Source organism: Spodoptera frugiperda, chromosome 4 (genome assembly GCF_023101765.2).
Source record: "Spodoptera frugiperda isolate SF20-4 chromosome 4, AGI-APGP_CSIRO_Sfru_2.0, whole genome shotgun sequence".
In the NCBI taxonomy this organism is placed as follows: Eukaryota; Metazoa; Arthropoda; class Insecta; order Lepidoptera; family Noctuidae; genus Spodoptera; species Spodoptera frugiperda.
In genome coordinates, this window is record NC_064215.1 from 8,725,505 (window position 1) to 8,737,669 (window position 12,165).

Sequence of the window (12,165 nt, forward strand, 5' to 3'; positions counted from 1 at the left end):
TATATGATACGCATAATACGCCGTGACGTATGCAATTTTACTAAATAATGCATATGTAGAATTGATTAACTTTTGAAAGTTTTTTTTTATTATATTTGATGCTTCCTAATCTTGTATTAAGGCTAAATTTCCCTTCAAAGATTGATATTAAGTAACACTATATTTGGTATTGTCTCAAAAACGTTTAAAAACTAACTTAATCTCGCTTTCCAAACTCATTAAACGCATTTGGAACTTCGACAAAAATACGTGGGTGAAATTAACGCTTCAACCTACGTAGGTAAAACAAAACGTGAAGTTAAAACAAGGTTTGAAATAAAAGTAAAAACGAGGTATTTAGGTGCAATCGAACGAAAGTCAAATACCTTCACGTCTATAAATGGCGTCAGAGATGAAACAAAGACATTTTTCTAACAAGAAACAAACATTGGACATGAAAAAGTTAAACAAAACGTAAATGGTGGAGAAAGTGGTGTCTTCCTATTCTCACAACGACTAATCATTAGAGGAAACTGCTTATACGTAGGCAGTGTACTTATAGACACACATACAAAGATGGTAGGTAAAGATATACCTAGTTGTAAAGACAAAGATTCGTGAAACAATGTTTTGTTGCTTGAAAAGTAACACAAAGGTATCCTACGCTGCGATACTTTGGATGGATTCAATGAAATCTTAAATATTATTGTCTCTAATTCATTTGGTAGTTTATGTTTTTCTATTGATTTATATAGCTTGTCTACAGTTTTTGTCCGTTTTTTTTTTCAAAATACTCCGTCTTATATCTTCCCCAAAAAAGAAAGTTTTATGTCTAAGTTTACAGTAATCTAGTTCTGTCGTGTAATGAACACAATACTTTTATATTTATAACACTATCAATAGGCTTAATTAACAAACCTTATTACAACTTCTCGAATAAGGTTATTACCTTATTACAATACTCTGACACAATATTTACACAAACACAGATTACGACTTCATTGCTATCACAAAAATATTTGAACGGCCTTCGAAAATTACGCGACAAACCGATACAGCGACTAAAGTTGCGACAAACTTGCAAACTGGTCGCTAGTGATCTCGATTTTGGTGAGGACATTTTTTATAGGCATAATTTTAATAAAATTGTTGCATAAAAATATTGTTATGTACCTTTAATACCTAGGCTAGGCACAAACATAGTTGTTACTCTCTAATTGCTTGTATACTACTTCGTATATTTTTTATTACCAAAGTACCCCTGCTTCGCTTGGGTGCAATGGTGATATATCATGCAAGTATTATACATATAAACCTTCCCTTAAAACTCTATCTATTAAAAAAACTGCGTCAAAATCCGTTGCGTAGTTTTAAAGATTTAAGCATACAAAGGGACATAGGGACAGAGAAAGCGATTTTGTTTTATACTATGTATGTGAAGAGATTTATTATTACTTCATGTACACTAAAGAATTGTTCAGATTTCTTCCTCGTATTATTTGGAATCCGATGATTCACAATTACAACAAGCAATTACTTCATCCGATGTAGACATACCACTTCAAATTAAAAAATATCCTACAAAAACGCAGCCATATTTGCCAGACTGTTTAAGGATGTTTATACGCGTTATTTAGCCTCCGTACTTTGAATTACGGTTAAAAGATTCCTTGCGGTTGGAACTTGGAATTCATTTAAGCCATATATAGAGAAATCGTGTTTCGTTTGAAGATAGGAACGGTTCACAGGTCGATAGAACATCGCCTACAAACATCTTCTATTTACTATTACTGCTTCAAGGAGTATTAAGAAGTCAGTTGCTACCTACGCTTGCTGTATTTATTTTACTAATATTGTGCTATGTTTATTTCATGTCTTAATATTGCGTTTCAATGCAGACCGTTTCGTTTCGAATGTATTCTATTATATTTTTGCAGCAGAGGTTTGAAACTTTTTAAATTAATAACTTGTACACTGCAATCATAAGTTGAAAGTGGCCATTTTTTGTATGAAATGTTGTACAAATAAAAAAGCACTTTAAACTTCTGTATCAATACAGATTGCTAAACAAATTGAGACCACAATATGGCGACCTCGCGGCTGCATTCGATTTCGTGATATTAACATATTTTGCATATTGTTGAGTTTCGAAACTTGATTTGCAAAATTTAAATTCCTTAATTAATTTCGACACAGAGTGTTGTCATTTGAGAAGAATATATTTTTAAATGGACTTTTAATCAATTCAATAATAGGAGATGAAAATTTTGAAACGAAATTTGCCAAGATTGAGTTGTATATCTTACCTAAGTAATTTGTAGTACTTAACTGGAATTGTGAATAAAGAAAAGTATGAGCCATAAATTATAGTACTTCCAGCATTTCGCGCGTAACATACGCCATTCCAATGTATCATTATAAGCATAATTACATTGATTAGCCTTATTACGATGTAAATTAATCACACAGTCACGATAAAAACGTTACAAAAGAAACGCAATACACGATTTATAATAAGAAAATTCGAATGCGTTGTCACTGTTACATAAACATTAGGAATTCAAACGCATATGCAAATCAACACGTACTCGGATAAGCGCAGGACATCGTTGTAATGAGGCGTCAACTCGATTCTACACCCGTTGTCAACGCGAGACGATTTCTATCGACTCGACTATCGAGATCTCGTTACTGGAATCAGTGAGGTATGACAGCGATGAGTGCTCTACAGAGGCATCGCACGCTTTAAAAATCTAAATTCGAATAAATACGAAATTCAAATCGATATCGAATATTTGTTTGTCTTAAGAGGTCAGGTTGAAGGAGACTGTTGTGACAAAAAGAGGTAGTCTCTTTTACGACAAACATTATGATTTTTTTAATCTTAATGCTAATATTAGTGGAGTTGTAAACAATATTAGGTATAGTTAGTTTAATAACAATATCAATGATCACATCGATATCATTGTGTGCAACTGATGTAAACCATGCTCAAATATATGAAAATTAGTATTGAATGGGTCACTCCGCACATAACCAACAAAATTATGCACGATTCTGCACCAAAATCCGGATATTGATATATGTTCGAACTAATGAACCAATATGTATAGTGCATAAATAAACAATTGTTGACATTGACACTAGTCTGGCAAGCCGGATCTAACGAGCTGGTCTTATCACTCGATCTTATTGTGGCCTGCCACAAGGCTGACTACTGGGCCCAACCTTGTTCCTAAGCTTAGAAAGCCAACTTTTTTACTAAGATATCAATCAACGGCTTTCTATATGGTTTCTATATTAGCTAAACATAGACTTGGACTTGCCTTATCAATAATTCATTTAATTCTCTGGTCTGTTTCTAGATTTACGTCATAAATATTTTAGTTCAAATATTTTTTTTTCGAATTTATTTAATTATTACATGAGAACTAACCTTTATCACCAAGAACATATTATTATTAAATAAAAATAAGTATATTTTAATTTCTCATCTAGTTCACTATAAATAGGAAAATGTTAAAAAGATAATTACTTTCCCGTCATCTATAATCAAAATCATCTATTTCATTAAAAAAACAAATGGAAAACAATCTGGTTTTGCCTTAATTTCTTTCTGATTGACGAAAGTTGCCGAAATCACATTAATTTAAAATACCTCATCAAAATATTTTACATATTTTAATTTTAATTTAAACTTAACCAGTTAGAACTGTAGGTACAGGTTTGAATGGCAGTTTGAAATATTAGCACCGGTCCAGATACGAACATGACTTGTACATTATGAATGATTCAAAAAATCTTGGTCATCAAACTGGAGAACCGTTCTATATCAAATTGAAAACTCCACAAAAACATACGCCAATAACGGATAAATATTAAATCTTTTGTTATTAATGAAAATGAGACAGATACTTATTTACAAGAAAACTTGTTTGGCAATAAGAATCTTTGGGTTTGTGTAAGAAATAAACAAAAATATCAGCAACTTGTTTAACAAGTTAGAGACTCAATCTAAACAAGATTTCAAAAACAGAAACATTGTGCAAACAGGACTATGTGATGATATCAATATACAAGGTTTGGATACTTGAAGCTGCGGGTGATATCAATACAACCCTGGCTTCGCAATAAACATGGCATTGTACCAACAGAGCCAAGAGGAAAACACTTAATTCCAAACATCGGCTTTATCGTTGTAAACTAGGCCGTGCATGATCTCAGAACCACTATTTATGGAGTTGTGAAATGTGGAGGGATGAGATAGGATCTTGAGGAAAAGAACAATTCTGCACAATTTGATAAAACTGGAAGTAGCCGATTAAAACAACAAGTCAGGGTCCTTGACTTTGCAACAAAGAACTTGCGTCATGCTGTTACAGAGATAACGATATAATTGCCGCAAGAACTTTACTTTCACGGACATAAGCAACTATCATACTCCGATCCAAGGCTTTGTATGAATTGTGGCGGTTTAGCGTTAAGTAACACCATTTACAGTTTCAGTTTCAAATTGCACTTGGATATCAGAGTAATCACTGATCGGTCACACTGAACGGGCAACGACCTAACACGAAATCTAACAATTTTCCACTCCGAGAGGCATTTCGAAAACATCTGGCGTCTAGTTTAATAAAAAACTTAGTTTTACTATGTTAGTGAGCTGTATTGCATTCAGCATAAAGTTTATTTTTATTCAAATCAGTGTCAAAGTTAAATTGCTAAAGCAAAGCTCTGGTTCGCTGATTCGTTAAAACGTTTGTATAACGAAATTGTTTAATACTGTCGGTGGACTTTCTGTTGCCTTTGTTTGTCGCTTTGACACTTTTTAATGGCTTATTATAAACATAAATTGGCGTATCGTCTTTCGTTTTTAAGATCTTGTTAAATTAAAATTGCTTCAAGATTAAACATTGCAACACGTTTATTGATTACAATTTTTGATGAGACACAACGTCAATAGAAATCTATACTTTATTTAATTTTCTATTTAAAACTACAGGATAGTTTACATCGTAGAAAGTCTTTGGAACAACATTGCAAATTTAGTTTCTAGATTAACTTTAGCCCTTCATTAAACTCTGCGTGCGTGGGTGAAATTGTTTCCTTTATTGCATGTACCGTTTGTACAATAACTTGAATGCATAATGCATGTAAAATATCCATTTAACAAAATCTTGATAGATTATCCTCAAAATGGTAAACTAGGATGACTAATAAAATCACTTTTTCAACAGCTAATACATTAGTTCCATAAGAAATAGATCAAGTTTCACGCTACAGTTGCAAATATCGGAGCCAAAAATTAAAATTATGACTGCCTAATCCACAACAAGTTGGGCAGTTATATTTACCGTTAATAACGTGTTTAGCTTCATCGAACCGTGGACCAAAAACATCCAGTACAATACTATTAATTCCTATATCCAACCGAATATTAACATGGTTGGTATTTGTGTCAGCCGAGGAATCAAAAAACTGCCTTCCTATGTAATTTTTGCCAGTTACCGTGAAGTCATAATCATATGATTTCGTCCGTCCATCAATACAGAGAAGATAGAGAGCTAACGGTATAATCAGTCACATCTGAACGGCCATCAGGTCTAGATTCCAACACGGGGAGACCTCGATAGTTTTTTACTATAGTTTCTCTTTTAGCTCCATCATTAATGGTCTTTATTGCTCTGTTAATTAAGTCTGTATTTGTTCAACTCTTTACGTTTGTATCTTTGTCCGATCCGTATTTGTTTGTAATCGCTGTGATGCTTTCTTAATTAAATTTTCTACGTCATTTAGTTTTGAGGCTGGTGGTATTATAGCATTTAGTTTATTTGAAAACGGTACTTTATCATCTAGTGCTTACAACTATGACTGCTGTACATTAAGTAGAATTTTTAGCTTCTGATTTTATCCAAAACAAATAATAAAGTACAATTAAATAACATAAAAAGCCTTAAAGCAAAAAATATTTCAAAGTAAACTTTTCTAAAATTAACAGAAAAGTTAAATAATGTTACGTATGACAGCCTTACATTACACACTTCCATTACACAAGTAACTTCAATCAAAGTTTAACCAAATATCAAAAAAATCAACTGTATGTAACCACAAAAATGTTTTGCAAAAACACAATTTTTAAGAGCATGAATATTCATTGCGTGTCTTAATAGTCTAGCCATTTAACGATTCGATCTTTTGTCGATAACTCACGTATTTGTCAAGGAACTGACAAAATGATATCATCGAGAGAATCGTGACTTCATATTAGTCTTTATTTTCTTCAATATTTCCTCGTAAGACAAATGCCATATATAAATATTATGTTTAAAATAAAAAATATGATCTAGTCCTAGCCCGGCTAGCTTAAGACAATGATGGTATACAGACAAGAAGGTAACTTCCCTCCAGAGTAATTAATATCTCTTTTCATAATGAAGTCTATACAGTCCCTGATATTTGGCAGTGAAGTTCTTTTTTATTCATAGGAACAGACCATCATAACTGTCTAACACACATTCTTATGGTTATTGATAGCCGTACTTTTTTCACCAGAGACGTGCTATGGTACATTGCTGTGGATGCGTTTAGCTTCCACTAATCATATTCATTGGTACACATAAAATAGCACTGGTGAACACGGACTCAGCTAAGCTATGTTTTTATACGGAAAGTTGCGTGCTATGGATGGCTTTCCTACTATCGATACATCGTATACTCGAGTTGTGCATCTTCCTCGCATAGCTACATAGCTTAGTATCAGTGGAAACGTTCACATAGTTTCATAGCTTAGCTATTACATCGTAGAATAGCTATGAAGCACATCTCTGGTGGAAAAGCACCCAACAATAACTATTATTAGTCCTATAGTACTTATAGGACTAATAATAGTTATATGACTAAATATACAACAATAACTATTATATTAGTCCTATAAGTACCTCTTCAAACTTCTGCTTATCCCATCACAGAATAACAGCTACAACGTTCTATACGAACAGTTGTTTAGCAAGCTATATTCAAATATTTCAACAACACTTACTAGTTTTGCTACAACCAAGATGAATTTCGCAAGTTTTCATAAGTCATTAGTTATTTGCACAACTTCAAGTAGGAAAGCGAAATCTGATTTGCATGCTATTTAATAACGAACGAAATTGGTTCAAGAGCAGTCTGTTTGTCCATCTTGTTATACTTTTTAACTTTGACCCGCTTACATTTTGTTAACATAAAGTAATAATGTTACGTTTTTATGTTTGTTTTGATACACAAAGCAATGTCACTCGTACGACCTAGTAGTACTCGAATACTATATATTGATTAATTCAGTGTGAGTTTTACGATTCTAAAGAGGTTAGTTACATCTCTTTAAAAATCGCACTCAGTAAAACAATTTAATTCTTACCAGGAACATATAACTACCAAGAATAGGCCTATGGAGGCTAATTTTAAAATTAATCATAAGCTACAGGATTCCGTTACCCACTCAACCCTTAACTACTCAACCAACAAACGTCACTACCACAAGAAAATAACATCATCAACTTAACTGTAAAACAGTCTGCAATATGAAATATCGACCAGACAACTTGATCCTTCATCTCTTTGACATAAAGTCTATTCAGAGACCATATTATGCTGGTTGTTAGAGATAGCAATCAGAAATTGTGTCATAGAGATTATTGCTTATGTAATAAGCGGAATAGTGTCACCTAAGTTCCCATAGGCGGTACAAGCGATTAACCGTTAATCGACTAACGCTAACCGCTTAAACACGCTTTTTAGTTTCGATTTGAAAACTCGATTTTGTAAATTGCAGTTCTTAACCAAGTTTTGTGATAGCTTTAATTATGTTTCGCTTTGAAATGAACGGAAATTAAGGCATTCTATGATTTTGAGTCTTAATAGCCTAAGTTTAGGTTTGAAATCGATGTTGTAAAGCGGTAAACAGTAAGTGTGGGAGAGCCATGCTTCGGCACGAATGGGCCGGTTTGACCGAAGAGATACCACGGCCTCACCGAAAACCGACGTGAAACAACGCTTGCGTTGTGTAAGTGACGCTGTCGGAGGCCCTATTACCTTCACCCTTCCCAGTCCTCGATTCCCCAACAACCCTTAAATTCCTAACCCCCAAAAGGCCAGCAACGCACTTGTAACGCCTCTGATGTTTCAAGTGTCCATGGGCGGCGGCGACTGCTTACCATCAGGTGTTCCATAAAAAAGATGGCCATATTAATTGGAAAATGTTTCCGACATCGCGTCAAGTATAGCGGTAATCATATCTTGTTGAATGTTCAAAGAAATCTGGTGTGGAACACGCGACGCTAACGTTTTCTCGTTGTAAACATGTGTTATGTAGGTGAGTGCGCACTTTACATACATATTGTCTGATAAGTCATTTGTTGACTGATTCTCTACTTTAGTAGGTACAACGAATAGAATTTTGATCGATACTATAGATCGGCAATAGCTATCTTTCAAAGCATAGAAATTTAGAAATAACTTTGCCTTGATGAGTAAATTAATTACTTTAATTAATTTTTCCTGTACTATCAAAGTCTAGGGCACAATTTCCTCTACCGCCTTATCTACAATCACTGTAAACGGTAATAGTTTGTTTGAGTTCATCTCTAAACGCATTAGTTAGTCTGATTTGAATAATTATTTTTGGGTCTGCAACTACCACTCTAAAGTAAAGTATAACCTGTTTAGAACCCAGAGCTGCGGACTACCCAACGGGTTTACTGGGGAGTAGGAACGGGGTGGTTTTTAGTCGGTAAAAGTCTGACACTCCCTCTCGCCTCGCCCAAGGCGAGAGAAGTCAATGGATGATATTCCCCCTTAAAAAATGCCTCTTTGGAATCAAGCTACAACACTAAGAAACCATAGGTAAAGCCATACGTAACATGTCCAAGAATAGTCATCACTTGACTTTGACATTTCAAAGGACAATCTAAACATTGATGGCATTTAGATGAAAACAAGAAGCTTATTGTAGGTAAATATATTTTGATTGTGGTCTTTTAAGATACCTTTTGTATCTCGTATAAAACCACATATTTTTTAAATGTCCAAGGTCCTCAATGACGCGTGTACTTAAAGAGCGCTTTGCTTATTATTATAATGTTCTTAATTTTATATTAAATGTTTTGTTAATGCTTATTATTGTCAAACAAAAACTTCTTAGATAGGATATTGTTCAGAACTATTCAGTTTTGTTTATTCGACAGTAATCTTGTTCCTATCGATACATTTTATATTGAATTGAAAAGCAATTTCAAATAGTTAAACAAACATCCCATCAACAGCCTATAAGTAGCCACTGCTGATTTAATGCCTATTCTCATAAGGAGAAGGTTTGATAAATCACCATGCTTGCTCATTGCTAGTTTGGAAGCAAAAATATTCTCTTTTGTGAGAATTTTGCCAAAATGCACCAGGTTGAGTGATAATCGCAAAAATAAATCAAACAATAAACAAGGTTATATTAAAAGTACTGCAAGTCAGTTGTCAGTATCATAATTTAGTCGGTCGTATAAAAACTACCACAAAGGTCACTCGAGCCTTAACAATGCAAGTCAGTGTGATTGACATTTAACACTTCTTGTCAGGGTTCGCACTTTCAAAGTAATATTTGCACTAAAAAAAATGCGGCTAAACTCATTACTTAGTATAACTATGAAGTACATTTTAAACTTTTTTAGGGGGAAATATCATCCTATGACTTCTCCCGCCCAAGGTGAGGCGAGAGGAGTATCAGACCTTTACTGACTAAAAGCCACCATGTTCCTATTCCTGCTTTTCGAGCCGGAGCCCCGGCAAACCCGCTAGGTAATCCGCAGATCCGAAGTACATTTTAACCTAATTATTAGTTTTGTAACAATGAAGCATGTCATAAATATAGAGCAAAATAATGTTAACGAGTAATCGGAAAATGCATTATCCCATTATTCTCATAAAAAGACAAAAGTAAAAGGAGCCATAACTAAACCTTTAAAATAACCTAACCTCTAGGCATCTGACAGCCCTGCATAAAGCATACAACTTTCAAACACTTTCAAGGACTCTAAACTCTCAGTAATAAGATCCATATTAGCATCACACCGCCTCATGTTTATCAATCATAGTGACACAAGTGTTTCGATGAACAATACACTTGTTAGTGTGCCAGTTACCTGTTTTCAAACACGCGTGGAACGTCTCTGAGTGACATTCGAAATTCAAATCAAAAGAATGAAACAACGGAATATGGATCTAATTGTTGAATAATATAGATTTATTTTTAAAGAGTGGACTGTTTTGAGGGTTTTTCCTGGGTTTTTTTGGATTTGTATTCTGTTTTGTAGACTGCAAGGTCTATTTTGCAATGTTTCTATAAATCTACCAATGTTTGCCGCCGTGTTCTACTCCATTGTGTCCAATATCTTTGAAATGACTAAAGTTGAAAAGAACTCGATGTTTTCTCATTTTCCAAGACTCGTCAATCACGTTCTTAAGATCTCCAACGAGAGCAATTCTATCAAACCGTTTCATTTAATTAAAGCAAGCATGATTGCAACCCAAGCGTCACCTAACGCATAAACCTATCATCATCAAATTAAAGGAAAGTCGCAACAAAATTAAGATTAAACAAATTAATTTCACACCCAAATCATTTCACTTTTTCATCTTCCAAAACGACAGCGTAAAATGTGATCAATTAAATTATATAAAACCCCAAAAACTGGTCTCTAATCTCTTCATTGAGATAAACGTTTAAATTATGTACAATCATACATTTGTAATTACTAGTAATCTCAAAAACATGTAGAAAGCCATATTCAATTATTACTTGGACATTTTACTTTCGAATTCTACTATGTTGTATGTGTCGTATAGGCTGATCATGTGACTAGTTCGTAATTGAATTTCGAATTAAAAAAAACAAGTTTTTGAATCTACATAATCCTTTCGAGGAATCACTGATATGGTTTTCGCCATTAGCAGATGGCGCCACTGTCGATTATAGTCGTGTAGACAAACTTTTAGCGAGTATCAAAAGATGTGTTGGTAATTTTATCTCCTGTATTTTGATTCGGATATTTGTAGATGGTTTTACGTCTCATAACGTATTAACAGATATTTATAACAGTGTTAATATTAGAACTGTTAGAGGTTTTAAATAGTAATGACGTGTTAAGTTGTCAACGGTTAATTTTTCCGCAATAGCCTCGTCATTGCGTGTGAGAGCGAGCGAGTAACGGTCATAGGCAAAGGGCCAAGTTGGTCACACCATTAACAACGATGTGTGTAAGAAATTTTACAATTACGAGTATGTTACATTTCTCTATAGTTCGTCATGAGACCTAGTTAATGAGAAGAAGTGAAGCATTTGAGTGGGGGGATATAAAACGATGAAGAATTAACATGAGGTTTCGAAAAACTTTAAAACACTTCATTAACTAAAAATAACGGTTTACTCTCGCGTAAATGTATTGAGAAAAGCTCTACTAGTGTCGAGTCACAGAGGGACTCTTTTCATGAGTAGCGTGCGCAGACGTTGTGCAGCCTATTCTCAATATATTTACGTGAGTAAACCGTTATTTTTAGTTAATTTGTATGTCTCACGATAGTTATTATAAATTACCTTTGAAAAACAGAATGGTTATGGATGAAATGGTCATTCTCGTTCTATACTTCAAAGAGAAGAACACCATAAGATTTTACATAAACTGCCCATCTTCATGAAGTATCCTTTTATGTGTAAGCGATAGAAAACTGTTAAATACGCGGCCATGATGCCAGATAGAGTGAAACTACATTAATAAAACATGAATACATAAAAAAATAGGTAACCAAACGCTAGGAGATTGCATCTATTATTAAATTGACGCAATTAGACTTGAACAATCTTCGCGTCTATTCTTCTCAATCATAATTAACTGTTGCTTTTGCATAATTACATATTTTGACGAATGTTGTTTACATAAATTTTCATAATTGGATTGTGTTACATCAAAACTTACGTAGACGAATCTATTGTACAACTAATTATGTGTTCAGAACAATCGTCTAATATTCTAATCGAATAATTAATGGCTTTTGAAGACTGCAGACCTTAATGAAAGGTTCGTTTATTTAATTCTCAATTGGATTTGATTTGATTTTTTACTATTATAGATGTGAAAGTTTGTTTGTTCGGATGTTTGT

The 12,165-nt window shown here is 33.8% G+C and overlaps 2 protein-coding genes across 3 annotated transcripts in view; both read right to left on the minus strand.

Annotated features, from left to right (window-relative positions):
- LOC118272345 (uncharacterized) overlaps positions 1-12,165 on the minus strand; it is a 157,673-nt gene that overhangs the window by 130,720 nt on the left and 14,788 nt on the right. The gene's annotated exons all lie outside the window — the stretch shown is intronic.
- The window catches only part of LOC118272419 (adenosine 3'-phospho 5'-phosphosulfate transporter 2), a 146,006-nt gene continuing 145,413 nt past the window's right edge, over positions 11,573-12,165 (minus strand). The window contains exon 7 of the mRNA XM_050707965.1: positions 11,573-11,589. The gene's annotated coding sequence lies outside the window, so the exon portion shown is untranslated. The remainder of the gene's footprint in view (positions 11,590-12,165) is intronic.